The sequence below is a fragment of the Anomaloglossus baeobatrachus genome, chromosome 1 (genome assembly GCF_048569485.1).
Source record: "Anomaloglossus baeobatrachus isolate aAnoBae1 chromosome 1, aAnoBae1.hap1, whole genome shotgun sequence".
NCBI lineage: Eukaryota > Metazoa > Chordata > Amphibia > Anura > Aromobatidae > Anomaloglossus > Anomaloglossus baeobatrachus.
In genome coordinates, this window is record NC_134353.1 from 393,792,973 (window position 1) to 393,805,002 (window position 12,030).

The 12,030-nt window shown below is 49.7% G+C and overlaps 1 protein-coding gene across 1 annotated transcript in view; it reads left to right on the plus strand.

Annotated features, from left to right (window-relative positions):
• UPF1 (UPF1 RNA helicase and ATPase) overlaps positions 1-12,030 on the plus strand; it is a 184,872-nt gene that overhangs the window by 164,057 nt on the left and 8,785 nt on the right. The gene's annotated exons all lie outside the window — the stretch shown is intronic.

Genomic DNA, 12,030 nt, shown 5'->3' on the forward strand with positions numbered 1-12,030 from the left:
AGAAAAAAAATATCCCCTGCACAACTTTGCATACAGCAAATTTACATATGACTGTACACTCGTATACATAGCTAGGATCAGATCAGCAACCACGCATACGTTATCTGACTGAAATGTGCATATAGGATCCATGTTTTCATCATGCCACATCCCTTTACGCACATGGAAAACTAAAACAGACCCGCTTGCAAGGCTCTAGCCCATGTCAGTCACCGGGGCCAGATTTGGGGTATCTGGCCACGGGGCCCAGAGGTCCTCAAATTTCTGATAAGCCCTCGTCTTCTGATGCATACTTATCCAGCCTGAGTGTATTATTTACTTTCTCAATCAGCTCTTTAGTATCTGGGGCTTTGTTGTTTTTCCAATACACTGCTATGATCTTTCGTGCTTGATAGAGCACACACGCGATAGCGGTCTTATGGCTCTCTGAGATAGGGAGTTCCGCAGTATACCAAAGAACACACGTCAGAGGTCCACGGTCTTTCAGACAGTCATATACTGAATCAATGAGTCCAGTACCCCTGTCCAATATCTTAGGTGCGTATCAGGTCCGCGTCTGCTACTCCACACTTCCAGCAGCACGAGTCAGGGCTAGCCCCAATTTTGAATAGAAACACGGGAGTCCTATATACTCTGTATTAAGAATAACTGTGATAACCTCTGCACCTCACTTACGGAGTAGTGAAATATTTTGTACTACCTCTTCCCACACCTCCGTTGAAATGTTCCCCACATCTCTCTGCCATTTATCCCTAACACCACAGGTCTCCGCCTTATGTTTAGCATCTTGGAAATACATATAGTACCAGGAGATTGCCCTTTAGTGTCTCCAGCCGCCTTCGATATATCTATCAGAGGTGTCCGGTCTACCGGTGACAAACTCATAGTTCCAGACTGCACCTCACAAGCAGGCCGAAGTTGAAGGTATTGGAAAAACCTGGTATTTGGGATATCAAACGCCCTCCTAAGCATCTCGAACGACTTAACACGCCCCTCCTTGAACAGTTGCTGTATCTTCTTGATCCCCTTCAGCTGCCATAATCTAAACCCTTGCAACTTCAGCTCAGGCAAATTCAAGTTTCCGCAAATAGGTGTGTATTTAGTGATTGTCCCCACTTTCAGTTATTCCTACACCTGTTTCCAGGTTTTCCCCCATTTCCCTCAAGGTGTAATACATAGGAGCAGACAATCCCGAGAACCCCCCGAGGCTAGTTCTGCAGGCAGATCTTTTTCCTAGTGCATGACGTATCATTGCCACAATTGACGGCGAGGTTCCCGTACCCTTCCAATTCTTAAAGTGCTGAATCTGCGCTGCCAGATAGTAAAGGAATGGGTCCGGAACCGCCAATTTCCCTCTTATTTTGGGCCTCTGCAGTGTTTGTAATTTTATCCGTCCTACTCCCTTTTTCCAGATTAGTTCTCTAAGGGCGCTATTAATTTTGAAGAAGATGCGTTGGGGTAGCCACACTGGTGCATTATCTAATAGGTATAGTGCCTGTGGCATAAGAATCATTTTCTTTGTCGCTCCATTGGGAGACCCAGACAATTGGGTGTATAGGCTATGCCTCCGGAGGCCGCACAAAGTATTACACTAAAAGTGTAAAGCCCCTCCCCTTCTGCCTATACACCCCCCGTGCTCCCACGGGCTCCTCAGTTTTTTGCTTTGTGCGAAGGAGGCAGACATGCACGCATAGCTCCACAGCTTAGTCAGCAACAGCTGCTGACTATGTCGGATGGAAGAAAAGAGGGCCCATAACAGGGCCCCCAGCATGCTCCCTTCTCACCCCACTCTTGTCGGCGGTGTTGTTAAGGTTGAGGTATCCATTGCGGGTACGGAGGCTGGAGCCCACATGCTGTTTTCCTTCCCCATCCCCCTTAGGGCTCTGGGTGAAGTGGGATCCTATCGGTCTCCAGGCACTGAGACCGTGCTCCATCCACAGCTCCTGAGGACTCTGCTGGATAGGAGCCGAGTATCGTTCAGGGACATGGCCCTGTACTCTGTGTCCCCGTGGGGACCGCGCACAGCGACACTCCAGCATTGCTGGGTGTGCTAGTGCACCGGGGACCGCGGCGCTGACTGCGTTTGTGCCATTACACACTGCAGCGTCGCTGAGTGTGTTGGTGTATGGGGACTGCCGCGCTGACCGCCGCTGCCATTGTTATCACTGCGGCGCGGCTGGGACTGTTAGTGCGCCGGGGACTTCCGCGCCGACCGCGCTTATACGGCGGCCGCGCTTATAACTCGAGTCCCCGGCTTTTGCGGCCTAGTCTCTTTTTCTTCCCGCCCCCAGCCCTGCCAGTCAGGTGAAGGGCGGGACGCTGTACAGGACGGCAGCACTGAGGGCTGGAGCATGCTTTGCATACTCCACCCCCCTCACTGTGCACAGTGGGGCACCAGTTCCCGCACTTTCTGGGTCACGCCCACGGCTCCCTCCTCTCCTCAGGACGCCGGCAGCCATTCCTGTCAGCTCCTCTGACGCTACAGAGGGGAGACAAGCTCTGGGGGACACAGGCACGGATTCTGGTGGCCACACAACCGCTTTAAGCGGGCAGTAAGCAGCACCTGTGGTGCTGGCCCCACTTGTGCAGAAGTGTAATTATAGATTATATGTTTATAGGCTATACTTTACACTGTATGGTGCACGGTTGATTTCTGGCTATATAACCTATTGTGTTGCTCAGGGGAGACAACAGCATGGCGCCCACAAGAGGCAGGGGTGCCAAAACACAGGCTTACTATGCTGCCTGCGCCGCATGTACGACCTCGCTACCGGCAGGTCCCACAGACCCTCATTGGGTGCACTGCTCGGCCCCTGTGGCACTTGCTCAGCCAGAGCCTCTGCTAAGGGGGGCCCAGGGGGAACCACCAGCTAACACTGTCCAGGTGACAGGGACGGAGTTTGCAGTTTTTACTGACAGACTTTCTGAGACTATGGCTAAGATTCTAGAAGCTTTGCAGTCCAGACCGGTATCTCAGACCATGGGCACTGTGGAATCATTGCCCCCTGGTTCCCCTCAGTTGGAACAACAATGTTCCCCCGGGGTGTCTCATAGATCCCAGGGTGAGGTCTCTGACACGGACCGCAGCCCCAGACCGCCTAAGCGAGCTCGCTGGGAAATCCCCTCGACCTCATCACATTGTTCAGGGTCTCAGAAGGAGGACTCTCTGTATGATGAAGCGGAGGTAGCTGATCAGGATTCTGATCCTGAGGCCGCTCTCAACCTTGATACTCCTGATGGTGACGCCATAGTGAATGATCTTATCGCGTCCATACATCAAATGTTGGATATTTCTCCCTCGGCTCCTCCAGTGGAGGAGTCAGCCTCTGTATGTTTCTGGATCACTCTGACTTCAGAGAGGCAGTCCAGAAACACCGAGTTTGTCCAGATAAGCGTTTTTCCAAGCGCCTTAAGGATACACGTTATCCCTTCCCCCCTGACGTGGTCAAGGGCTGGACTCAGTGTCCCAAGGTGGATCCTCCAATCTCCAGACTGGCGGCTAGATCCATAGTTGCAGTTGAAGATGGGGCTTCGCTCAAGGATGCCACTGACAGACAGATGGAGCTCTGGTTGAAATCCATCTATGAAGCTATCGGCGCGTCTTTTGCTCCAGCATTCGCAGCCCTATGGGCACTCCAAGCTATTGCAGCGGGTCAAGCGCAAATTGACGCACTCACACGTACGTCTGCGCCGCAAGTGGCGTCCATAACTTCTCAAACGTCGGCATTTGCGTCCTACGCTATTAATGCTGTCCTGGACTCTGCAAGCCGTACGGCGGTTGCAGCCGACAATTCGGTGGCAATACGCAGGACCTTGTGGCTACGGGAATGGAAGGCAGATTCGGCTTCCAAAAAGTGCTTAACCGGTTTGCCATTTTCTGGCGACCGTTTGTTTGGTGAGAGGCTGGATGAAATCATCAAACAATCCAAGGGAAAGGAAACATCCTTACCCCAGGCCAAACCAAAATTACCCCAACAGAGGGGACAGTCGAGGTTTCGGTCCTTTCGGGGTGCGGGCAGGTCCCAATTCTCCTCGTACAAAAGGCCTCAGAAGGATCAGAGGAACTCCGATCCATGGCGGTCTAAGTCATGCCCTAAAAAGACCGCCGGAGGTGCCGCTACCAAGGCGGCTTCCTCATGACTTACGGCCTCCTCACACCGCATCCTCGGTCGGTGGCAGGCTCTCCCGCTTTTCCGACATTTGGCTGCCACAGGTAAAAGACCGTTGGGTGAGAGACATTCTGTCTCACGGTTACAGGATAGAGTTCAGCTCTCGTCCTCAGACTCGATTTTTCAGAACATCTCCGCCTCCCGAGCGAGCCGATGCTCTTCTGCAGGCGCTGGGCACTCTGAAGACAGAAGGAGTGGTGGCCCCTGTTCCTCTTCAGCAACAGGGTCACTGTTTTTACTCCAACCTGTTTGTGGTTCCAAAGAAGGACGGGTCTTTCCGTCCTGTCCTGGACCTAAAACTGCTCAACAAACACGTAAAGACCAGGCGGTTCCGGATGGAATCCCTCCGCTCCGTCATCGCCTCAATGTCCCAAGGAGATTTCCTTGCATCGATCGATATCAAAGATGCTTATCTCCACGTACCGATTGCTCCAGAGCATCAGCGCTTCCTGCGCTTCGCCATAGGAGACGAACACCTTCAGTTCGTGGCACTGCCGTTCGGACTGGCGACAAACCCACGGGTTTTCACCAAGGTCATGGCTGCAGTAGTTGCGGTCCTCCACTCTCAGGGTCACTCGGTGATCCCTTTCGTAGACGATCTGCTGGTCAAGGCTCCCTCTCAAGAGGCATGCCAGCACAGCCTCACCGCTACTCTGGAGACTCTCCAGAGTTTCGGGTGGATCATCAATTTTCCAAAGTCAAATCTGACACCGGCCCAATCGCTGACATATCTTGGCATGGAGTTTCATACCCTCTCAGCGATAGTGAAGCTTCCGCTGAACAAGCAGCGTTCACTACAGACGGGGGTGCAATCTCTCCTTCAAGGTCAGTCACACCCCTTGAGGCGCCTCATGCACTTCCTGGGGAAGATGGTGGCAGCAATGGAGGCAGTCCCTTTCGCTCAGTTTCACCTGCGTCCTCTTCAATGGGACATCCTACGCGAATGGGACAGGAAGCAGACGTCCCTCGACAGGAACGTCTCCCTCTCTCAGACAACCAAAGCTTCCCTTCGGTGGTGGCTTCATCCCACTTCATTATCGAAGGGGAAATCTTTCCTACCCCCATCCTGGGCGGTGGTCACGACGGACGCGAGTCTGTCAGGGTGGGGAGCAGTTTTTCTCCACCACAGGGCTCAGGGTACGTGGACTCGGCAAGAGTCCTCACTTCAGATCAATGTTCTGGAGATCAGGTCAGTGTATCTAGCCCTAAAAACGTTCCAGCAGTGGCTGGAAGGCAAGCAGATCCGAATTCAGTCGGACAACTCCACAGCGATGGCTTACATCAACCACCAAGGAGGAACACGCAGTCGGCAAGCCTTCCAGGAAGTCCGGCGGATTTTGATGTGGGTGGAAGCCACGGCCTCCACCATCTCCGCAGTTCACATCCCGGGCGTGGAAAACTGGGAAGCAGATTTTCTCAGTCGCCAGTGCATGGACGCAGGGGAATGGTCCCTTCACCCGGACGTGTTTCAGGAGATCTGTTGCCGCTGGGGGATGCCGGACGTCGACCTAATGGCGTCCCGGCACAACAACAAGGTCACGGCATTCATGGCACGTTCTCACGATCACAGAGCTCTGGCGGCAGACGCCTTAGTTCAGGATTGGTCGCAGTTTCAACTCCCTTATGTGTTTCCTCCGCTGGCACTGTTGCCCAGAGTGTTAAGCAAGATCAGGGCCGACTGCCGCCGCGCCATCCTCGTCGCTCCAGACTGGGGGAGGAGGTCGTGGTACCCGGATCTGTGGCATCTCACGGTCGGCCAACCGTGGGCACTACCAGACCGACCAGACTTGCTGTCTCAAGGGCCGTTTTTCCATCTGAATTCTGCGGCCCTCAACCTGACTGTGTGGCCATTGAGTCCTGGATCTTAGCGTCTTCAGGATTATCTCAAGAGGTCATTGCCACTATGAGACAGGCTAGGAAACCAACGTCCGCCAAGATCTACCACAGGACGTGGAAAATATTCCTGTCATGGTGCTCTGATCAGGGTTTTTCTCCCTGGCCATTTGCCTTGCCCACTTTTCTGTCCTTTCTTCAGTCAGGATTGGAAAAGGGTTTGTCGCTTGGCTCCCTTAAGGGACAAGTCTCTGCGCTCTCTGTGTTTTTTCAGAAGCGCTTGGCCAGACTTCCACAGGTACGCACGTTCCTGCAGGGGGTTTGTCACATCGTCCCTCCTTACAAACGTCCGTTGGAACCCTGGGATCTGAACAGGGTGCTGATGGTTCTTCAGAAACCACCGTTCGAGCCAATGAGGGATATTTCTCTCGCACGCCTTTCGCAGAAAGTGTTTTTCCTAGTAGCAGTCGCTTCACTTCGGAGAGTGTCTGAGCTAGCAGCATTGTCATGCAAAGCCCCTTTCCTGGTGTTTCACCAGGACAAGGTGGTTCTGCGTCCGGTTCCGGAATTTCTACCTAAGGTGGTATCCCCTTTTCATCTCAATCAGGATATCTCCTTACCCTCTTTTTACCCTCATCCAATTCACCAATGTGAAAAGGATTTGCACTTGTTAGATCTGGTGAGAGCACTCAGACTCTACATTTCTCGTACGGCGCCCCTGCGCCGTTCGGATGCACTCTTTGTCCTTGTCGCTGGCCAGCGTAAAGGGTCACAGGCTTCCAAATCAACCCTGGCTCGCTGGATCAAGGAACCAATTCTCGAAGCTTACCGTTCTGCTGAGCTTCCGGTTCCCTCAGGGCTGAAGGCCCATTCTACCAGAGCCGTGGGTGCGTCCTGGGCTTTGAGGCACCAGGCTACGGCTCAGCAGGTGTCAGGCGGCTACCTGGTCGAGCCTGCACACTTTCACGAAACACTATCAGGTGCATACCTATGCTTCGGCGGATGCCAGCCTAGGTAGGCGAGTCCTTCAGGCGGCGGTTGCCCACCTGTAGGACGGAGCCGTTACGGCTCTATTATGAGGTATTATTTACCCACCCAGGGACTGCTTTTGGACGTCCCAATTGTCTGGGTCTCCCAATGGAGCGACAAAGAAGAAGGGAATTTTGTTTACTTACCGTAAATTCCTTTTCTTCTAGCTCCAATTGGGAGACCCAGCACCCGCCCCTGTTTTTTTGTGTACACATGTTGTTCATGTTGAATGGTTTCAGTTCTCCGATATTCCTTCGGATTGAATTTACTTTAAACCAGTTTATAATTTTTTTTCCTCCTTCTTGCTTTTGCACCAAAACTGAGGAGCCCGTGGGAGCACGGGGGGTGTATAGGCAGAAGGGGAGGGGCTTTACACTTTTAGTGTAATACTTTGTGCGGCCTCCGGAGGCATAGCCTATACACCCAATTGTCTGGGTCTCCCAATTGGAGCTAGAAGAAAAGGAATTTACGGTAAGTAAACAAAATTCCCTTCTTTACTAGCTTAGTCCTGCCGATCACTGAGAGCGGCAGTTTACACAAAGCTTTGATTTTCTGCTGGAACCTATTCAGAAAAGGTGTGATATTTAGTTTCTCATAATCTGTCACCTTCTCACTAATCCAAATACCCAAGTACTTAAATGAGGATGTTAACTTCAGCTGCCCTACCAGACTCTCAGGGGCTGGAGGGTCGGGCCCTAAAATCATCAGACGACTTATCCCAATTAATTGTTAATCCCAACAGAGTGCTGAAACGATCAATGACTGCTATAACTTCTGTTATAGAATTCGGCCAATCATCTAGGAACAGCATGTCATCTGCGTAAAATGCGACCTTCTCTGTCAGGTTACCTTGACAAAAGCCCTTCATCCCTGTTGATGCTGTCAGGGCCGCAGCCAATGGCTCAATGGCAATGGCAAACAGACAGCGGGCAGCCCTGCCTAGTCCCCCTAGCCAGTGGAAACCCCTCTGATAGCAACCCATTAACCTTCACCCTTGCCGTAGGAGCCGCATTCGACAATTTTACCCAAGAAATAAATTTATTGCCAAAACCCATATTAGTACCATCCATTGAAAGTTCCAGTCAACACTGTCAAACATTTTAACAGTGTTTAAGGAGACCACCACTTTAAACTGGTCCCCTTCCTTGGGTAATTGAAGAATTAAATAGAGCCGTCGACAGTGGACTTATTTGGCATAAAACCCGTTTGGTCAGAGTGTAGAAGAAATGGGATTACTCGATCAAGTCGGTTAGCCAAGACCTTTTGCAAGAATGTTAACGTCTGCCAGCAACAGGGATATCTGGCGAAAGGATTCCGGCAGACCAGGGTCCTTGTCCGGCTTAGGTGTTACCACAATAATGGCTTCATTCATGGACGACAGCAACCTCCCACTCTCCAGTGCCTCGTTAAACACTTCCAGCAACTGGGGCAATAGAATGGTATGATAAGACTTATAGACCTCGGCCAGCAGCTATCCGTGCCCGGGTACTTATTTTTAGACATTGGTTACAGAGCATGTTCTAGTTCCTCCGGACTAAACTGAGCATCCTGAGCATTGTCGTGCGAGATGACCAGTATGTTTCCTTGCAGCAAGGCTTGTATGTCCTCCATTAAGGGAGACCCTTTAGAGCAGTAAAGTTCCCCAAAGAATTCCTGAAACACCATCAACACCTCTCTATCAGACTGCGTCAACGTACCGCCCCTCTTCATCTCCGAGAAAAATGATGTTCCCTGTTGGGCCCACGACACCACTGCCAATAGATGACCCGTCTTCTCCCTTTCAAAGTAGCTCTGCCATTTAATTATCCTCTGCTTTTGTTAACATATGCTGGGATAGCTGTTTCTGCGCTTGCTCCAGCACGGCCTTAGTGCTATCAGACGGACTAGCAACATGTCACCTCTGCCTCTTGGGCCGCTCTCTTCAGTATGTTCCCAAATTCTTTAGATGCATTTTTAATTCCATTTACCTCCTTAACCCCTTAACGACCGCGGGCCGTAAAATTACGTCCTAAATGACATAATCTTACTGCCCGCGGTCCTCCGGCGGCAGCATGCCGCGATCGGCACACATCTCAGCTGATTTTCACAGCTGAGATGTGTGCCTGCTAGGCACGAGCAGAATCGTTATCTGCTCGTGCCGATTAACCCCTTATAATGGCGCTGTCAATACATGACAGCGCCATTATAAGCGCAATCGCGGTAAAGTTTTACTTACCGCCGAAACCGGAAGTCACGTGACGCGATCACGTGACTCCCGATAGTTGTCATGGTAGTACAGGGTCATGTGATGACTCCTGTACTACACATGAATTGGTTTCACTTTCGCTGTGCCCGGGGCACAGCAAAAGAGAAAGAGAGCGTATCTGCTGTTTACAGCCTTCCAGCTGTGATCAGCAGATACTGCAGAGCGATCGGAATGCTGATCGCAATAGCCCCCTAGGGGGACTAGTAAAAAAAAAAAAAAAGTAAAAAAATAAGTTTTAAAAAATTAAAAAAAAACAAAAAAACCTAAAAGTTCAAATCACCCCCCATTCGCCCCATTAAAAATTAAAGGGTTAAAAAAATAAAAAATATACACACATTTGGTATCGCCGCGTTCAGAAACGCCCGATCTATCAAAATATAAAATCAATTAATCTGATCAGTAAACGGCGTAGCGGCAAAAAAATTCCAAACGCCAAAACGACGTTTTTTTGTCGCCACAACTTTTGCGCAAAATGCAATAAGAGGCGATCAAAACGTAGCATCTGCGCAAAAATGGTACCGTTAAAAACGTCAGCTCGAGACGCAAAAAATAAGCCGTCATTGAGCCTAAGATCCCGAAAAATGAGAACGCTACGGGTCACGGAATATGGCGTAAAACGTGCGCCACTTTTTTCGGACAAACTTCCGATTTTTTTTTAACCCCTTATATAAAAGTAAACCTATACATGTTTGGTGTCTACGAACTCGCACTGACCTGAGGCATCACACAGACACATCAGTTTTACCATATAGTGAACACAGTGAATAAAATATCTCAAAAACCATAGTGCTATCGCACTTTTTTTGCAATTTTTCAGCATTTGGAATTTTTTTGCCATTTTCTAGTACACAATATGGTAAAACTGATGGTTTCATTTAAAAGTACAGCTCGTTCCGCAAAAAATGAGCCCTCACATGACCATATTGACTGAAAAATAAAAAAGTTACGTCTCTCAGAAAAAGAATGGCGAAAAAAAAAAACGGAAAGCGAAAAATCGGCCGGTCGTGAAAGGGTTAATAAGAATACCCCTGAGAAATGCCATCATGGTGTCTCATACTATAGCCCCTGAGGCCGACCCCTTATTATGGCAGAAGAATTCCTCAAGTGCTTTGGGGTTCTTACTACTCTTAAGGAATATGGTTTGCCAGAATGGATTGAACCTCCAGGAGATAGGCCCCCCCCCTTGCCCCAGCGATATCGCTAGTCGAAGTGGGGTATGGTCTGAGACACTGCAGGGCATATACTCCACAAAGCTTACGTTCCTTGGCATCTGCGCATTGTCAAGAGCCAGATCAATCCTCAAGAGTGAACCAAATGATGTAGAAAGACAAGAGTATACTTTTACCCCCGGTTCCGGACTCTCCATAGGTCTATCAGCTTAACCTCAGATAAGTCTCCCAAATGGAGTCAGCGGCGCATTTGAATTGAGAGAGGCTACTGACAGTGTGTCCGGAATGGGCATTTTATTCTTATGAAGAGAGCCACAATGATAAGGATAGCCATTTAAAGCTGGAAGATTTCCATGAGCATGGGCTCCCCTGATGATTTCTATGTGGGGATGAAACGCGTAGGAAGTGACCGGAGGCCTGCTGCTGACATTTAATGATGGATTGAGAGATAAACATGGAGGTTTATCAGTGAATATCCTGTCCTTGGGAATTTTGAAGCCCGCAAGTCATTGGTGAGACCGTTCCAACTATTATAACCATATAATGTAAGAAATGGTATATGTCTAATGGCGGTCAGTTACACCAGCTATCTACACATTAGATAATATTGGAGGTACAGAGTAGAGGGCGGTTCCCTGTACGTGTGACCTCCAGTATAGCACTGTGGTGACATATTAGTTACCCAGTCCAGATAGTGTTTTGTGCGCTGTACCCAAACCAGGGTCCATTTGAGCTTGGTGACCACTGTTTTGGGTATTCTTATTTTATACTCACGTTTTTGAGGTTACTAGTTTTAAAGAGCACCATTAAAAGTTATATTTTATAATTAGTGTGCGGTTGCACAATGTCCACACATCTTGCTATTTAAATATTGTCATTTTCGGGTGTGAGTTAGTATCTTGCTAAAAAAGGCCAAATGGAGTCAGCCCCCCTCCTTCTTCTTCTCCCCTTTATCAGTTTCATACTATCAAGCCCCTCATTGATTGTGTTAAGTCCCCAAGGATCAGGAGGGGCAATAAAGGCGCCTGTGCAACAAAGAGAACCTGTCCCGAGTATAGGGGAGGAATGTAGACCACCACTATAATGTATGCTACCCCTGCTAACTGTGCCAGAAGACAAATATATCTGACTGGCGTATAAAGGGTACGTTACGATGCACTAGCAGGCTGACCCCTCTGGAATAATTTGAATAGGTGGCATGGAAATCGTGACCAATCCACCCTGCTTTCAACAAGTGGGTCCTGTCTTTAGTCAAATAGGCTCTTGCAGACACACTATCGAAGATGGGAAAGCTTTTGCATAGTCTAGCACCGCTCTGCGTTTCACTCTTTTAGCCCTCTAATGTTCAGAGTCAGTATTGACACCTGTTCAGACGTCATGTTACACCAGACAAATTGAGTATAAACTGGATTTTCCCCACAAACCCTCTCATGGCATCTACACCATCAATCTGCCTGTATGGTAAAAAATTACGCCCACCCCCCTCTCCCCTCCCCAACAATTTAACAACCATAACCACCAACTAGTTGACAGTGAGGTCTACCAAACACACTCCTCACCAGTGGGATTCCAGACCAAACACCAC